Genomic DNA, 17014 nt, shown 5'->3' with positions numbered 1-17014 from the left:
CCAGCTCTCTGCTATGGCCTGGGAGTGCAGTGGAGGATGGCCCAAGTGCTTGGGCCCTGCACCTGCAAGGGAGACCAGGAGAAACACCTGGCTCCTGGCTATGGATCAGCGTGGTACGCTGGCCGCAGCAGCCATTGGAGGGTGAACCAACAGTAAAGGAAGACCTTTCTCTCTGTCTCTCTCTCTCACCACTGTCCACTCTGCCTGTCTAAAAAAAAAAAAAAAAAAAAACAAAAAAACTGTATAAATGGTGCAAGGATAGAACTACTGACCACTTGAATAGAAAGTGAAGACATATGACATTAGTACAGCACCTTATGTATCATAAAAGGGACAATAGTAAAATTCACATAAATTATAGATGTAAATACTAAACAAAAAAATTCTAGGAGAAAATATAGGATAATATCCTCATGACTTTAGAATGGCAATTTGTGTTTTACAGAATAGAAAGATAGCTACTCATAAAGAAAAAGTTGTATAAATTAAATTACATTAACATTTTAATATATTTATCAGAAGATACTGGTTGAAGTGAAAAACAAGCCACAGATGGGAGGTAATATTTGCTATGTGTTTGTTTAACAAAAAGCTCATACATAGGGCATGTAAATGATTCTCGTAAATTAAGATCTGATAAAATGCTTTCAACATTTCATGAAAGAGTATCTTTAAATAGTCAACATCTCATTGAATAGGAGCACTGAGTTAAGTCCAAAATGATACTTCACTGTATATTCTCATCATAATGGCTTAAGTTAGAAGTGCTGAAAATTCCAGATGCTTATGATAAGTGACTGGAATTCTGAAACACTCACTGCTTTTCAAATTCCAAATGAATAAAAATGTTTAGCAGTGTCTAAGAAAGGTGAATAAAAATATATATTATGACTATACTATCTTAGGGACATGTTCTTTTCAAAAGATACACACACACACACACACATACACACTTGGGTGCCCACAGGTTTGCCGAAGAGTGTTCATGGCAGCTCTATTCCTTATAGCCAGAATCTTGATACATGACTTAAAGGAAATTCAGAGCACAAATAAATGACATAGAAACTAGAAAAGAATATAAAAATCTATGAAATAAAGAGTGGTTCTATGAAAGACAAACAAAATAATTTATAGACTAAGTAAAAAGATTCAAATATATAAAAGCAGAGATGGAAAGGGACATATGACATAGATATCACAGGAATTCAAGGGATTTTTGGAGATTACAGTGAGCAATTGTGTAGCAACAAATTTGATCACTGTGAAAAAATGTACAAATTTCTAGAGTGCAGACTTTACTAAGACTGAATCTTGAAGAAATAGAATACCTAAATGAAACAATAATGGGAACCCAAATTGAAACAGTAATCAGCCATCAAAGCAGGAAGAAGGCTTCACTGCTGGATACCCATCATTTAAAAAATTATCACCAATCTGTCTTAGACTATTTCAAAAAAGTGAAAAAGGAGGTAATTCTTCCAAACTCCTATTAGGTCAACATTAGTTAGATAAAGACACAATAAAAAAGAAAGCTATAGGACAATATCTGTTATTAACAAAGATGCAAAAAGCCTCAACAAAATACCAGAAAATTAAATCCAACAGAACATTAAAAAGATTATTCACTAAGAAAGTTGGATTCATCCCAGCAATGCAAGGATAGCTCAGCATGCACAAATCAATAGACATGATATAACAAATCAGCAGGATGGAGGATAAAAGTCATGTGATCTGGGGCTATGGTGCTGCACAGCAGGATAAACTGCGGCCTGCATTGCTGGCAACTCTTACGGGTGCGTTGTAGTCCTGCCTCATTTGCTTCCTATCCAGCTCCCCATTAACATACCTGAGAAACCAGAGAAAGATGACCCAAGTCCTTGGGCCCTTGCACTGATGTAGGAGACCTTGATATAGTTCCTCTCCCTCTCCCTCTCCCTCCCCCTCCTCCTCTCTCTCCCCCTCCCCCTCTCTCTCCCCCTCCCCCTCTGTAACTCTGCCTTCCATAAATAAATCTTTTAAAAATGTTTATACAAATTCATATGATCTCACTGGATACAGGGAAGGCCTTTGACAAAATTTGTGATGAAAACTTGTAACAAGTTTGATATAAAGTATGTATCTCAACATAGTAAAGGCTATATATAACAAGCTAACAGCTGTCAGATCAAATGATGAAAAGCTGAAGTCTTTCTGAGATCTGGAATAAGACAAGATGCCAAGTTTCACCATTTTTGTTTAAATAATACTGAGAGGCCTATCCAGAACAGTCAGGCAAGAGAAGGAAATAAAGTACTATCAAATTGGAAATGAGGAAGACAAATTGTCACTGCAGATTACATGATCTTGTATATAGAAAACCAAAAAACTACATCACAAGGCCATTAGACTGTAATAAGTTCAACAAAGTTGCAGGATTAAAATCAAAATGCAAAACTCAGTAGCACTGTTACACCAACAGAAAATTATCTGAAAAAGAGAGCAATTCTATTTCCAGTAGCTATAAAAAAACAAACTACCTAGGAATTTAATCTAAGAGGTGAACAGTCTCCACATTGAAAACTATAAATCATTGATAGAAATTCAAGGAGACACAAAGTAATGGAAAGATATCCCATGTTCATGGGTTAGAAGAACCAGTATTATTAAGATGGCATACAACATTAAGTGGTTTACACATTCAAGGGAATGACTATCAAAATACCAATGATATTTTTCACAGAACTCGAAAAAATACTAAAATCTTGGAATCCCAAAAGACCTTGAGTAGTCAAAGAAAAATTGAGTATAAATATAAAGGTAGGAGGCATTACATTACCTGACTTTAGAATATATTGCAAAGCTACATTAATTGAAATAGCATAGAAACCTTAGTAGTCAACTGATTTGACACAAGTGCTAAGAATGTGCATTGGAAGTAAATGGTGTTGGGAAAACTGGATATCCAAATACAGAAGATTCTAAGTAGACCACTATCTCTCACCATGTACAAAAAATCAACCCAAAATGAATTAAAGCCCTAAATGTAAGAAGACCTGAAACTGAAACAACCAGAAGAAAACAGAGGAAATGATTCAGATGTTCAAATAGGCAAGGATTTTTGGGATCAGACCCTAAAAGCACTGGAGACAAAAGCAAACTAAGGTGAGCATTTGGCTTGGTTTAGTTAAGATGCTGATTTTTCCCATATGAGAATACCTGGGTTTGATACCCAGCTGTACATCTTGACTCAAATTTCATGCTAGTGCAGACCCTGCAAGGCACTGGTGATGCTCAAATGATTGAGTCCCTGCCACCCACATGGGAGATCTAAATTGAGTTCCCAGTTCCTGGCTTCAGCCCAGCCTAGACCCTGGTTTGTGTGCTTTTGGGGAGTGAACCAGCAAATGAGCTCTTTGTCTCTCACTCTTCTCTTTCTGTCTGCATCTCAAATTAAAATATATATATATTTTTTGAAATTAAAAAGCACTAAAGTAGAAAATGGAATTTCATCAAACTAAAGAGCTTCTGCACAACTAAGGAAACAATCAGCAGGGTGCAGAGACAACTACAGAATGAGAAAATATTTGCAAGGGGTTCATAACCAGAATATATAAGGAACTCAATATCAAAACACCACCAATACTGCAGATAAAAAAGGGCAGTAGATTTGAACAGACATTTCTCAGAGGAGGACGTACAAAAAGCCTGTAGGTATATTTAAAAATACTCAACATCACTAATCTTCACAAAAATGTAAACAAAACAGAAGGAGATATCAACTCTTTCTAGTACATTCACTATTACCAAAAAGGCAAAAGATAGCAAAAACTGCCTTAGATGTGAGAAAAGAGAACCCTTCTTTGTACTCTGTTGCTGGGAATGTAAATTAGTACATCCATTATGGAGGTATGGAGGTTCCTCAAAGAACTAAAAACAAGACTACCTTATGATTTTGTAATCCCACTACTGGGTATAAGTAAAGGGAAATTGGGCTGTTGAAGATTTTTGTGTAATCCTATTTCTGGACATTATTTACAGTAGCCTAGTAATCAAAACAATCTGTCTATCCAATGATAAATGGAAAAAGGAAATTGGATCATATAAATAATAAAAATATGAAATCTTGTAATTCAGAAAAACATGGATGATATTAGTATACATTTAATGAAATAAGACAAGCCAGAAAGACAAATTTTACGTGATCTAACTTGTATGTGGGATATGAAAAAAAGATGGTCTCCTGGAAGGAAGAAGTGTAATTGTGCTTACCAGAGACTGAGGAAGGAATGGTATTGGAATGATGAGGGAAGATTGATTAACAGCCAGCAATTTATAGATACAGGAGTAAGAGGTTCTGGGATTCTGTTGCACAGCAGAGTGACTATAATGGTATTGTACTCTGTATTTCTTCTTTAAAAAGGAGCTGATGAACTACAGATAGGAATTTGAATGTTTTCACCATGAAGAAATTTTAAATGTTGAGGAGATTTATTTATCCTTATTGGATGTCATATATTGTGTACAGACACTATGTAATGTATATATGTATTGAAAGATCACTTGGTATCCCAATAAATATGTACAATTTTTATATATCTTAAAATATTTATTTTGCTCTTTAATTTTTTAAAAAGATTGATTGACTTATCAGAGTTATAGAGACAGGGAGAGGCAAAAAGAGAGATCTTCCATCCACTGGTTCATTCCCAAAATGACTGCAACAGCCAGAGCTGGGCTGGACTGAAGCCAGGAGCCCAGAATTCCATCTGGGTCTCTCATGTAGGGATCCAAGCACTTGGACCATCTTCTGCTGCTTTCCAAGGTAAATTAGCAGGCAGCTGGATTGGAAATGAAGCAACTAGGACTCAAATGGTACCCATACAGGATACTGACATTACAGGTGGTGACTTAACTGGCTACACCACAATGCTAACCTTTTCTCTTTTTTAGTGTTTTTTTTTTCTTTTTTTTTTAATATTGATTCATTCATTTTGAAAGTCAATTACAGAGAGAGAGGGAGAAACACTGGGCCAGTCCAAAGCCAGGAGCTTTTTCCCAGTCTCCCACAAGGGTAGCCGAGGCCCAAACACTTGGGCCATCTTCCGCTGCTTTTCTCAGGCTTGAGCATGGAGCTAGATTGGAACTGGAGCAACTGGACACAAATTAGCACTCATATGGCATGGGTGGTTTTACCTGCTGCACCACAATGCCAGCCCCCTTCTAAAAATTTTATAGGAATTTATTAATATATTAGATTCTCAGGTTCACAGAAAATAGATAATTACTTCAACACAGTTCTCATCAATTGTCATGTCAATGTAATATTAATACAAAGAGAACAGATTCCATGTAGTTCATAGATACAGTTCAAAGGATATAATGATATTCCCCTCTCTCCCTCTCCCTCTCCCTTCCTTCCCCTCCCCTTCTTCCCTTCCTCTCTTCCTCCCTTCCTCTCTTCCTTCCTTCTCCCCCCACTTTTTTAACTTTTGAGAACATTTTTAATTACATTATAGTCAAAGGCTAATGCTCCAATAAACACAAAGTTCAATAAGTGAAAAAATGATTCTAAAATTTATTTTATTTACTTGAAAGTCAGAGTTCTTAGAGAGGGAAGATATACTTCATCTGCTGGTTCACTTCCCAGAGTGACTTTTTTTGATACATGCATCATTAGAAAGGCATTTTTCAATTCTCAAATACTTGTAAAATTTCCACATTTTGTCTTTCTGTTAATTTCTATTTTTTTTCTCTGTGGTCACAGAAAAACTATATACTTTAAATTTGTTGAGGCCTCTTTTTAGCCTACTGTATAGTTTATTTTACTGAAAATTCATGTACTTGAAAACACAAGTGTATTCTGCTCTTGCTTGTTATTCTTCAGATCTCAGTTGGATATTCAGTTAATGTGTTGTTCATTGTTTCATATCTGCTTTTGCTGTCCATTACTGAGAATATTCTGGAAATTTTCAACTATACTTAATGTGTTCTTCATTGCTTTTATGCTATATTTTCTCTCTCTTTTTTTTGGAGTTGTACTAGTTGCATATATACATTTATGTTGACTCATATTTCCCTGCATTATTGGAATAATAATAACCTCCTCTTGGGGCCAGTGCTGTGGCATAGCGAGTGAAGCTGCCACCTGTAGTGCCTGCATCCCTTATAGGTGCAGGTTCAAGTCCCTGCTGCTCCATTTGGATCCAGCTCTCTGCTAAGGCCTGGGAAAGCAGTAGAAGATGGCCCAAGTCCTTGGGCTCCTGCACTTGCATGGGAGACCTGGAAGAAGCTCCTGGCTTCTGGCTTCTGGCTCCTGGCTTCAGATTAGCCCAGCTCTAGCCATTGTGGCCACTGAGGAGTGAACTAGTGGATGGAAGACCTCTGTCTTTCTGCCTCTGCCTTTCTGTAACTCTGCCTTTCAAATAAATAAATCTTAAAAGAAAAAAAAAAACTCGTATATATAATTACTTCAAGTTACTCTCGTAACTGTTACACTGTGGTTTATCACAATTTAATTATTGATTTGATTATTCATCCCATCTTTAGCTCTTAAACTTGTTTACAGTAGAAAATATTTAATTTCTAAATCCTTAGTGCTTTAAGTAACTTAGTGAATAGTTGTTAAGAGATGAGTAATGCCTTTCTCTTGATGGAGAAATATATGGATAATATATACTTTATTTTTAAATTTTTTTAAAGATTATTTATTTGAAAGGCAGAGTTACACAGAGAGAGAGAGGGAGAGCCAGAAAGAGAGAGATTTTCCATCCATTGGTTCGGTCCCCAAAGGGCTTCAATACCTGGGCTGAGCCAGGCCAAAGCCAGGAGCCCAGAACTCCATCTGGGTCTCCCATGTCAGTAGTTGGGGTCCAAGTACTTGGACCATCTACTGCTGCTTTTCCCAGGCAGGTTAGCAGGGAAGCTGGATTGGAAGTGGAGCAGCAGGAACTTGAACTGGCACCCATTTGAGATGTTGGCATTGAAGGCTATGGCTTAATTTATTATGCCACAAGACCTGCCCCAATATTTGCTTTCTCATAGTCTATTAAAAGTTTTAGTACATAAGATAGACAGCTTGTTAGTGCAGTCAAGGATTTATTCCTCATATTTATAAAAATTTTAAATATATTATAAATAATCACACGGGATTCTGTAAAACAAAAACCCAGGTTCTTTCTTCTCCCAAAATGAAATTTTATAGTAAATTGTTTTATTACTTGAGTCTTTGTAAGGAACAGCAACCATGTATAACTAACACACAGAATAAAAAATTATTAGAATAAGATACTTTTAACAACATGAAAGGGCAGAATAAATCACCATGTTTGCAATATGCAGAAGACTGTTAGTTCTAGCAGTTTTCAGTTATATGAGTTGTTTAACATTCTTAACTGGAAATGACTACTGTAGTGAATGAAGTCTCATGGGTTCTTCAACAAGCATGTAGTTACTGAATCATGATCCATAATCTGAGGTGAATGAGTAAAACAGGCAAATTTAGGACACCTGGCTGCATCAGAATAGTGAGAAGGAAAAGAGGTCTCCTAGAAAGGAATTTGTTTGTTCCTGTACTAAGAGATACGGGACTTGGATTCACTACGCCAATATTAATAGTATTAAAAAAAGAAAGTAATTCCTTGTTAGATCAGGCTTGATAAAAGACCAGTTTTCTAGGGGTGGATGTTTTGAACATTGGTTAAGTCTTTGCTTAAGAGGCCTGCCTCTCATGTCAGAGTGCTTGAGTTCCAATTCCAACTTTCTGCTAATGCATATCCTGGGAGGCAAAAGTTGCTGTCTCAGTCACTTGTCGCTGGCACTCACTTGAGAAACCCAGCTTGAGTTCATGGATCCTGGCTTTGGCCTGGCTCAGCCTTGGCTGTTGTGGGCATTAGGGTAGTGAACCAGCAGATAAATGATCTGTTTATGTCTCTCTTTCAAATAAATACATAAGTATATATTAAAATTTTTTCCAAAACTATTTAAAAATATCTTTCTGTAATTATTATTTACTTATTTTGGAAAATATTGTAGATCTAGTTGGGAAATAATGTAATTTCCATTAATGTGAGAATGAAGCTTTATTTAACATTTTTAAAATGCATATTTAATCTGTTCCAAGGTAAATTATATGTAATATTGTCATCAATGCAAGCCTATTGTGGATATTCTTACCTTGATCTCCAGGTGACTCAGTGTCAGTAAAGAGTAGGTAATAAGAAGATGGGTCCTAAATCAGCCTACAAGTTTACTAGTTATCTGATTGCCAGGAACTTTTTTGAAGTTTCAGTACTTCAATTTTTTTTCCATTGTAAAATTTGAAATGATAATAGTGCCTACCATTAGTTCTCTGAGTAATGAAATGGATTTAACAGCTTAAAATAACACATAACACCCATTTATTATTTCATGGTTTCTGTGGGTCAGGAATCTGGGCACAGGTTGTATAGGTTCTTTATTCAGGATTTCATGGGGCTGAAGTTATGGTGTCGGTGGGCCAGCAGACTTTGCTGAGGCAGGAGGATTTCTTCCAAGCTCACGGACTGTTGGTAGAGTTTGGTTCTTTAAGGTTGTAGGAATGAGGCCCTTGCTTTCTTGCTGTCAGCTAGGGCCACCAATCCTGTCTCCATTTTATGGCATTGTGTGTCTTCAAGGCCAGTGTGGGATCTATTTTGCTTTAAATCTCTCTCTGGTCTGTTAAAGTGGAATCTGATACACTATAAAATTATGTGGGTAACTATTCTTTCACACTTGCTGCATATGGGTAATCTAGCCTAATAAAGGGAATGACTGCCACCATTTCCACAAATCCCACCCACACTAAGGAGATAGGAATTATACGGGTTGTATACACGAGGAGGCCCTCTAGTAATTCCACCTACCTTGGAGTAGTTTTGCAGGTTGAGAAGATAATACATATAAACAGAATGCATACTGAATGGTTAACTTTACCTACAATTATTTATTCTTAAAGATGTATTTATTTATTTGAAAGGCACAGTGCAGAGAGAGAGAGATAAATAGAGCAAGATATCTTCTATCTGTTGCTTCACTCCCCAAATGGCTGAAAGTAAGGTATGGGCCAAGCCAAAGCTGGGAGCCAGGACCTTCAACCAGGTCTCCAGTATGGGTGCAGGGGTCCAAGCACTTGGCCATCTTCCATTGCTTTCCCAGGCACATTAGCAGGAAACTGGATTGGAAGTGGAGGTGTCCATATGGGATGTTGATGTCACAGGTTATGACTTAACCTGCTGTGCTACATTGCCAGGCCCTATGATTATTTTGTGAATGCAGAAATTTTTACTTTATAAAGTTGTCATCTATGTCAATCATATACAATAAATTTTAAAATATTGGTAATTAAAACTATAGTAGTATATCATTCTGAAACTGAAATCTTCAAATGTGGACAAATTATAAAGTAATATCTAGCTAGATTATAGACTGAAATGTGTTCTATTAATAAGATGTCAATTCATATTTAAATATTGAAATTAACATGACATTCTTTTGCTTATTGTGAGATACACTTTTTCTGAAACTTTATTTTCCCTGAGAACTAAAAATATGTTGATATTCTTTAATATTACTCCAAAGTGTCTAGCTGTGGGTTTTTCAATCATTCATCATTGTTTTTTTTTTTAATTTCTACAAAATGTCTTCAGTATGACTTCAAATACATCTTCCAATATATATATGTATATATATATAAATATTTACAGGCAGAGTGTACAGTGAGAGAGAGAGAGAGAAAGGTCTTCCTTTTGCCGTTGGTTCACCCTCCAATGGCCGCCGCGGCTGGCACGCTGCGGCCAGCGCACTGCGCTGATCCGATGGCAGGAGCCAGGTGCTTCTCCTGGTCTCCCATGTGGGTGCAAGGCCCAAGCACTTGGGCCATCCTCCACTGCACTCCCTGGCCACAGCAGAGAGCTGGCCTGGAAGAGGGGCGACCGGGACAGAATCCGGTGCCCCGACCAGGACTAGAACCCGGTGTGCTGGCGCCGCTAGGTAGAGGATTAACCTATTGAGCCGCGGCACCGGCCCCAATATATTTTTATTTGACTTTCTGTTATTATGTCTCTTATCACACTCCTATTTCTTTTTTTAAGATTTACTTGTTTATTTGAGAGGCAGTTACAGAGGGAGAGACAGAGAAGTCTGCCATCTGCTGGTTCATTGCCCAAATGGCCACAGCGGCCAGAGCAGGGCTGATCCTAAGCCAGGATCCTAAGCTTCTTCTAGAACCTAAGCACTTGGGCCATCTTTCACTGCTCTCCCACACCATTAGCGGGCTCAAACCGGCACTCATATGCGATGCTGGTGCTGCAAGCGGAGACTTAACCTACTATGCTACAGCACTGGCCCCCACACTTCTGTTTATATCCTCCATATTTCTTAGCTCTTCTGTTATATTTTTTTCTTCTTTTTCCTTTTCAATCTGGTCTTCAATTATGTTTTGTTTTATTCACATATAGGTTTATTCTACTCATTGTCTTCTTCATTTTTAATTATTCTTTAATTCCAATCCCCCATATATTTTCCATTGTGTCACTTAATAAACTTAGGGATAATTTGAAATTCTGAGAGATAAATTTGAAATCTCAGGGATACTAGCTACTCTGAAAAGTATTGCATTAAAAGGAGAACCAGGCCCCAACTGTTTAAGACCTAGTAATTCAGGAGTTAGGAGGGATACTGAACATTTCTCAGATAGAAAGTTCTATGACATTTGTAATTACATACTATAGTTTAACCAGAGCCTTTTTTGAAAGAGTAGACTTATATACTGAGCTACCTTCTTGTTCCCCTGAATGTGTAATAGCCATTACAAAAATGTTCCCAAATCTAGTCCATTATCTTTTCTCAAAAACCTGCTTTATTCTTTTGCATTGTAAGCACATAGAAGCTGTTCAGCATGAGTTCCCACATATTCACAGGGACATCGACAAACTAAATTGCATCCAGAAAAATTAAACTGCATCTGTAGTTTGAAGGTTGAATAGATTGGAACTTTTATTTATGATAGAGTATTACTATTTCTGTGTATCTGTAGATACTGGACTTTAAATCAGTCAATAGATGCTATAAGGAGATAGACTCATACTGCAACTTAAGGCAAAATTTCTAGTGAGTGGAGTTGTCCAAAAGAATGGCTTGTCAGTTTTTTTATATTTTTATTTTTTTTATATTTATATAAATATATTTATTTTGAAAGTCACAGTTACACAGAGAAGGAGAGGCAGCGAGAGGTCTTCCACCTATTGGTTCACTCCCCAATTGGCCGCGACAGCTGGAGTTGCACCATTCCGAAGCCAAGAGCTTTTTTGCATGTGGGTGTAGGGGCCCAAGGACTTGGGCCATCTTCCACTGCTTTCCCAGGTCATAGCAGAGAGCTGGATCGGAAGTGGAGCAGCCGGGTCTCGAACCTGTGCCCATATGGGATCCCTACACTGCAAGCAGCAGCTTTACCCACAATGCCACAGCACCGCCCCCCAGCTTGTCAGTTTTAATAGTGAGCTTTCCACTGTGTAATAGTGAGTAAAGGCTTTATTATATTCAAAAGTATATATGCTAATTATTAAATTCTTGTAGTAATTGAACATGTGTTTGAGTTATAAAGCTTTTCATTAGAGACTTTAGAACTTCTGTCACTTTCTTACTTTGTTTTAGGTATGCAGAAATTTTCTAGGAAAGTCATGGCTAATGAAATATATTTTAAATGTTCTTCATAGTAAAAGAAAATTATTTCAAATTTTTTTGGAAACTAGAGTACTATATATTATAAGTATATATGTATACCAATGAATATTTGATGTTACATATATAATACTGATATAAATGTATGTATCTTCATCTTTAGAATGAGAGTAAATATAAAAATAAATGGAAATTTTTTTAAATTAGTTTGATCATACAGTAATGATCTTGACTGAAATATTCTATTACAACTTAATTAAAATAATTTATTTTTCCAATAAAAGGTTTTATCACTTTATATTATTACATTGTTAATTTCTTATCTACCTTTTGTTCCTTCTCTCAAAAATCTTTTTAATTAATAAATTTTAATTATTCTGTAAAACATTTTAGTGTAGATTACCTCTCAAAAAAGTAGTTATTATGGTTTAAAGAACTCAGGTGGGTAAAGGTTGTGATAGTAACTGATAAATTAGAGGCAAATTTTCCTTCTCATTTTTCTGCCATTGTTGTTGACAAAATCCTTCACTCTTTTTTTTTCAGTGTTTTTAAGATGTTTGAATAAAAAACAACTTGGGTCAGGTACTATTTTACTTTTTTGTAATACTATACCAAATTTTTATACTAAGAATTTTCTTTTATTTCCTTGTTCTTTAGTTTTATGTGGTATAAAAGTTTCATTCTTTTAGCACTATAAGTTTTATAGTTATTAATGAAAGTCTGGAAATAAAATAATAATGATGTACTTTTGTGTCAAATATATAATATACCTACCAGAGTAGGCAATTTTAGGTAGGTGGCTGTTTGTACATATTGAATCTATCTTTAATTTAGCCATTGAGTGCCTTTGTCATTTTATTATATTATTTGGCCAATTTGTATATTTTGGAAAGCTGTTTCAATTTAATGTAAATCATTCTAATTTTAAGATAGTTTTATTCATTTTTCTCTACAGAATACTTTGTTTTAGGTTGCCAATTCATTTAGGATTCTAATATCATCAAAGAGTTCTCATTGAGACTGTATAACACATAGAAGTGTTACATGAAAAATATGTCAATAACCTGGTAGTTAAATAGGAAAATTATTCTTTTGGAATGCTACCAATCATATTACTGAGTTGATTAGCATGAATTTTTTTATTTTTTAATTTTTAAAAAGATTTATTTATTTATATGAAAATCAATTACAGAGAGAGAGATGGAGAGAGAGAGAGACCTTCCATCTGCTGCTTCACTCCCTAGTTTGCTGCAACAGCCAGGGCTGGGCCAGGCAAAAGACAGGAGCCAGGAGCTTCTTCCAGGTCTGCCATGTTGGAGCGTTGGCCCAAACACTTGGGCCATCCTGTTTCTTTCGCAGACACTTTAGCAGAGCTCAATGGGAAGTAGAGCAGCTGGGACTGGAATCAGTGCCCATATGGGATGCTGGCATCTCAGGAGGCGGCTTCACCTGCTAAACCACAATGCTGGCCACTTTTGGTAATACTCTTTGTGACTTATATTGCCATGCATTTGAATCTTGATAATAAGAAAAGAGAAAAAAATGTTACCACTATAGCTGCAATGCTAGAAATCAAGAGTTGACAGTATATTGAGCTTAAGAATTTTGTAGTCTTTGACAGTAGTGCTGCTCATCAACATTTATATACCACAGGTAAAATTAAATTAAATTAAATTAGTTTGAATCTAAATTACCTGTTTCTGAGTAAATGGAATCTGGTAATTCACTATTAAGTCAATCTCTAAACTCATGTAATAAATTAGATTTGATTTTACTTATGTGAATGATGCTAAGAGTCATTTTTCAATTTGCAATTCTAATTTTCATTCTAGACTAGGTGATATCTCCTTGCGAGAAAAATAACTGAATCCTAATGTAGATGTCTATATGTTTTTATTACAAATATATTAACATTTTGAATATAGAGGATGGGTCATTTAATTTAATTCAAATAAACTGAAAATTTAAGCAAATTAAACAAATTTAAACTTTTAAACAAAATAAACTTAAAAATTATGGCTTAAGTAGGTATTGAAGCAATGAGACATTTTTATTTTATGCCTATGATGTGAAAAGTAAAGGTTAAAATACAATGTACTTATAATAACAAAGCCTAAGGGGCCGGTGCTGTGGTGCAGCGGGTTAAAGCCCTGGCCTGAGATGCTGGCATCCCATATGGGCGCCAGTTCTAGTCCCGGCTGCTCCTCTTCCAATCCAGCTCTCTGCTATGGCCTGGGATAGCAGTAGAAGATGGCCCAACTCCTTAGGCCCCTGCACCCACGTGGGAGATCTGGAAGAGGCTCCTGGCTCCTGGCTTCAGATCGGCACAGCACTGGCCATCGTGGCCATCTGGGGGTGAACCAGCAGATGGAAGACCTCTCTCTCTCTCTCTCTGTGCGTCTCTCTGCAACTCTGTCTTTCAAATAAATAAAATAAAAATCTAAAACAATAAATAAATAACAAAGCCTTAATAGAATTTTTCTTAAATAACCCATTGGAAATTGGTTATCTTCTTAAATTTTTAGAAGCTTGAGGAATTTATCAAATATATTTTAGCATATATTTCTTTTGAGCTTCTGTAGTTCTTTTGTTAATAAATCGATCAAAATTATTAGAATTTTAAAATCAATTTTATGAATTAATTAAAATATAAAAATATAAGGGTTGGTGCTATGGTGTGGTGGTTTAAGCTGCTGCCTGCAATGCTAGTAGCCCATGTGAGCATTGGTTTGACTCCTAGGTGCTCCATTTTCAATCAAGCTCCATGCTAATGAGTCTAGGAAAGCAGCAAAGAATGACCCAAGTAGTTGGGCTTCTGCCATCCCCATGGAAATCCCTGAGTAGAGTTCTAGGCTCCTAGCTTTGCCTGGCCCAGCTCTGGTTGTTGCAGCCAGTTGGGGAGTTAACCAATGGGTGGAAGATCAATCTGTCTGTCTCCCAGCCACCCCTCTTATTTTATCTTTTAAATAAATAAATCTTTAAAAATAAAAACATTGCAAAACTTATGTTTCATAAATAATTTATAGCATCATGTAAGTTTCAGCTGCATTGGATAACATTAGGTGGGTTTTATTGACAAGTTATAGTCTCTCAACTTAGGCTTTAAAAATTTATCATTACTGATTATAATGAAATCTAAACTCTAGGATGCCATTGTTTTACTTGTAACTTAGAAATGGAAATCTATCTGTATAGGGACAAAAACATCAGGAGAATTGTGGGAAACTACAAAATCATCTTTGTAAGCTCTTTCTTCTTGAAAGCACATCACTCACTGCATTATTCATTAGTCTAACAAACAGAGAGTAATAGGGAATTAACTTTAAAAAGCTAAATATTATATATAAATATATACTTTGTATATATACTGATTATAATACTTTTAAATGTTTTATTATTTCATTATGTTAAAGTTAATAATATATAAATAAAAACATTTATATACACATATATATGAGCATTCAAATTTTTAAAAATTTAGTATTACTGTATTATATATCAAATAGTTTTCTTTAATAGGAATACTTATATGCAAAAAAACTTACTGTTTATATGGTAGAACATACTTTATAAATTGTTTTGTTTAATAGAAATACTTATATGCAAAATAACTTGCTGTTTATATAGTAGAACATATGTTACCCTAAGACTGTTGGTTATACTTGCGCATTTAATCATTTTGACATAAGCCTGATTTCTAAAGTTTTAGAGATAGAAATGAAAGCTGAAGTTGAATTAGTGCCTTTAACTCTATAAAAAGAAGCTTCATTTTGACCACTTAACAATTTATAGAGGAAAGGACAGGTTATAAAAAAATTGTGATATCTACAGAATGGTATTAAAAGCATAAATTTCCCATACAGTTAAATATTAGCCATTATCCTTGCTATTATAAATATTTGATTTGTGAATTAAAACCTTAGGGTCTTCAAGTATCTTCATAAATATGTAAATATTATAATTAAGAAGAGGTAACATTACAAATATAAATTTTGTCTTCTTGTCACTATATTTTTCTTAAAGCTTTTATTTAATGATTACAATTTTCATAGGTACAACTTTAGGAATATAGAGGTTCTTCCCCCATACCCACCCTCCCACCGCCACTCCTATCCCACTTCCTACTCCTTCTCCCATCTCATTCTTCATTAAGATTCATTTTTAATTGAACTTTATATATAGAAGATTAACTCTATACTAAGTAAAGATTTAAACAGTTTGCACCCCCCCCCAATGTATAAAGTACTATTTAAGAACAAGTTTTGCAGTTAATTCTCATAGTATAACTCATTAAGGAACGGAGGTCCTACATGGGCACTAAGTGCACAGTGACTTTTGTTGTTAATTTAAAAAATAACACTCTTAATTATGACTTCAGGGATCACCCTAGGATTTTGCCATAAGCTGCCAAGGCTGTGGAAGCCTTTTGTGACCACAAACTCCATCAGTGTTTAGACAAGGCCATAAGCAAAGTGGAAGTTCTCTCCTCCCTTCAGAGAAAAGTATATCCTTCTTTGATGGCCCCTTCTTTCCTCTGGGCTCTCATTCACAGAGATAATTCATGCAGGATATTCTTACCACAGTGTCCTGGCTTTCCATGTCTTTGAGACACTCATGGGCTTTTTAGCCTCATCCAAATGCCTTAAGGGCTGATTCTGAGGTCAGAGTGTTATTTAAAGAGGTTGTCATTCTATGAGTCTGCTGTGTGGACTGCTTCCCATGTTGGACACTCCATTTTTAATTTTGTCTATTTTTAATAGAAAGCTTATATTTAATAAATATAAATTTTGTAAGTACAACTTTTGGATTATAGCAGTTATTCCCATACCTACCCTCCCACCCCCAAACCATTGCATCTCCTACTCTTTCTCCCATTCTACTCTTCATTAAGATCCATTTTTAATTATATACAGACTATCAACTCTATACTAAGTAAATATTTCAACAGTTTGCACCCACACAGACACACAAAGTATACCGTACTGTTTGAATACTAGTTTTACTATTAATTCTTGTAGTACAACGCATTAAAGACAGAGGTCTAACATGGGGAGCAAGTGCACAGTGACTCCTGTCGTTGATTTAACAATTGACTCTCTTATTTTTTTAAGGATTTGTTTATTTATTTGAAAGAGTTACACAGAGAGAGAACGAGGGAGGGAGGGAAGATGGGAGGTTGGTCTTAAATCTGCTGCTTTGCTTTCCAGTTGGCTGCAACAACCGGAGCTGAGCCAATCCAAAGCCAGGAGCCAGGAGCTTCCTCCAGGTCTTCTCACATGGGTGTAGGGGACCAAGGACTTGGGCCATCTTCTACTACTTTGTCGGGTGATAGCAGAGAGCT

General features: G+C 35.8%; 1 protein-coding gene across 5 annotated transcripts in view; it reads left to right on the top strand.

Annotated features, from left to right (window-relative positions):
* ATRNL1 (attractin like 1) overlaps positions 1–17014 on the top strand; it is an 814147-nt gene that overhangs the window by 361788 nt on the left and 435345 nt on the right. Inside the window, exon 25 of one of the 5 annotated variants that reach the window (XR_011382205.1) lies at positions 12217–12255. The exons of the other annotated variants lie outside the window; for them this stretch is intronic. The gene's annotated coding sequence lies outside the window, so the exon portion shown is untranslated. The remainder of the gene's footprint in view (positions 1–12216; positions 12256–17014) is intronic. 5 annotated transcript variants of the gene reach the window in all.

This window comes from Oryctolagus cuniculus, chromosome 15, assembly GCF_964237555.1.
Source record: "Oryctolagus cuniculus chromosome 15, mOryCun1.1, whole genome shotgun sequence".
Taxonomy (NCBI): domain Eukaryota; kingdom Metazoa; phylum Chordata; class Mammalia; order Lagomorpha; family Leporidae; genus Oryctolagus; species Oryctolagus cuniculus.
This window is presented reverse-complemented; position numbering and strand designations above follow the sequence as displayed.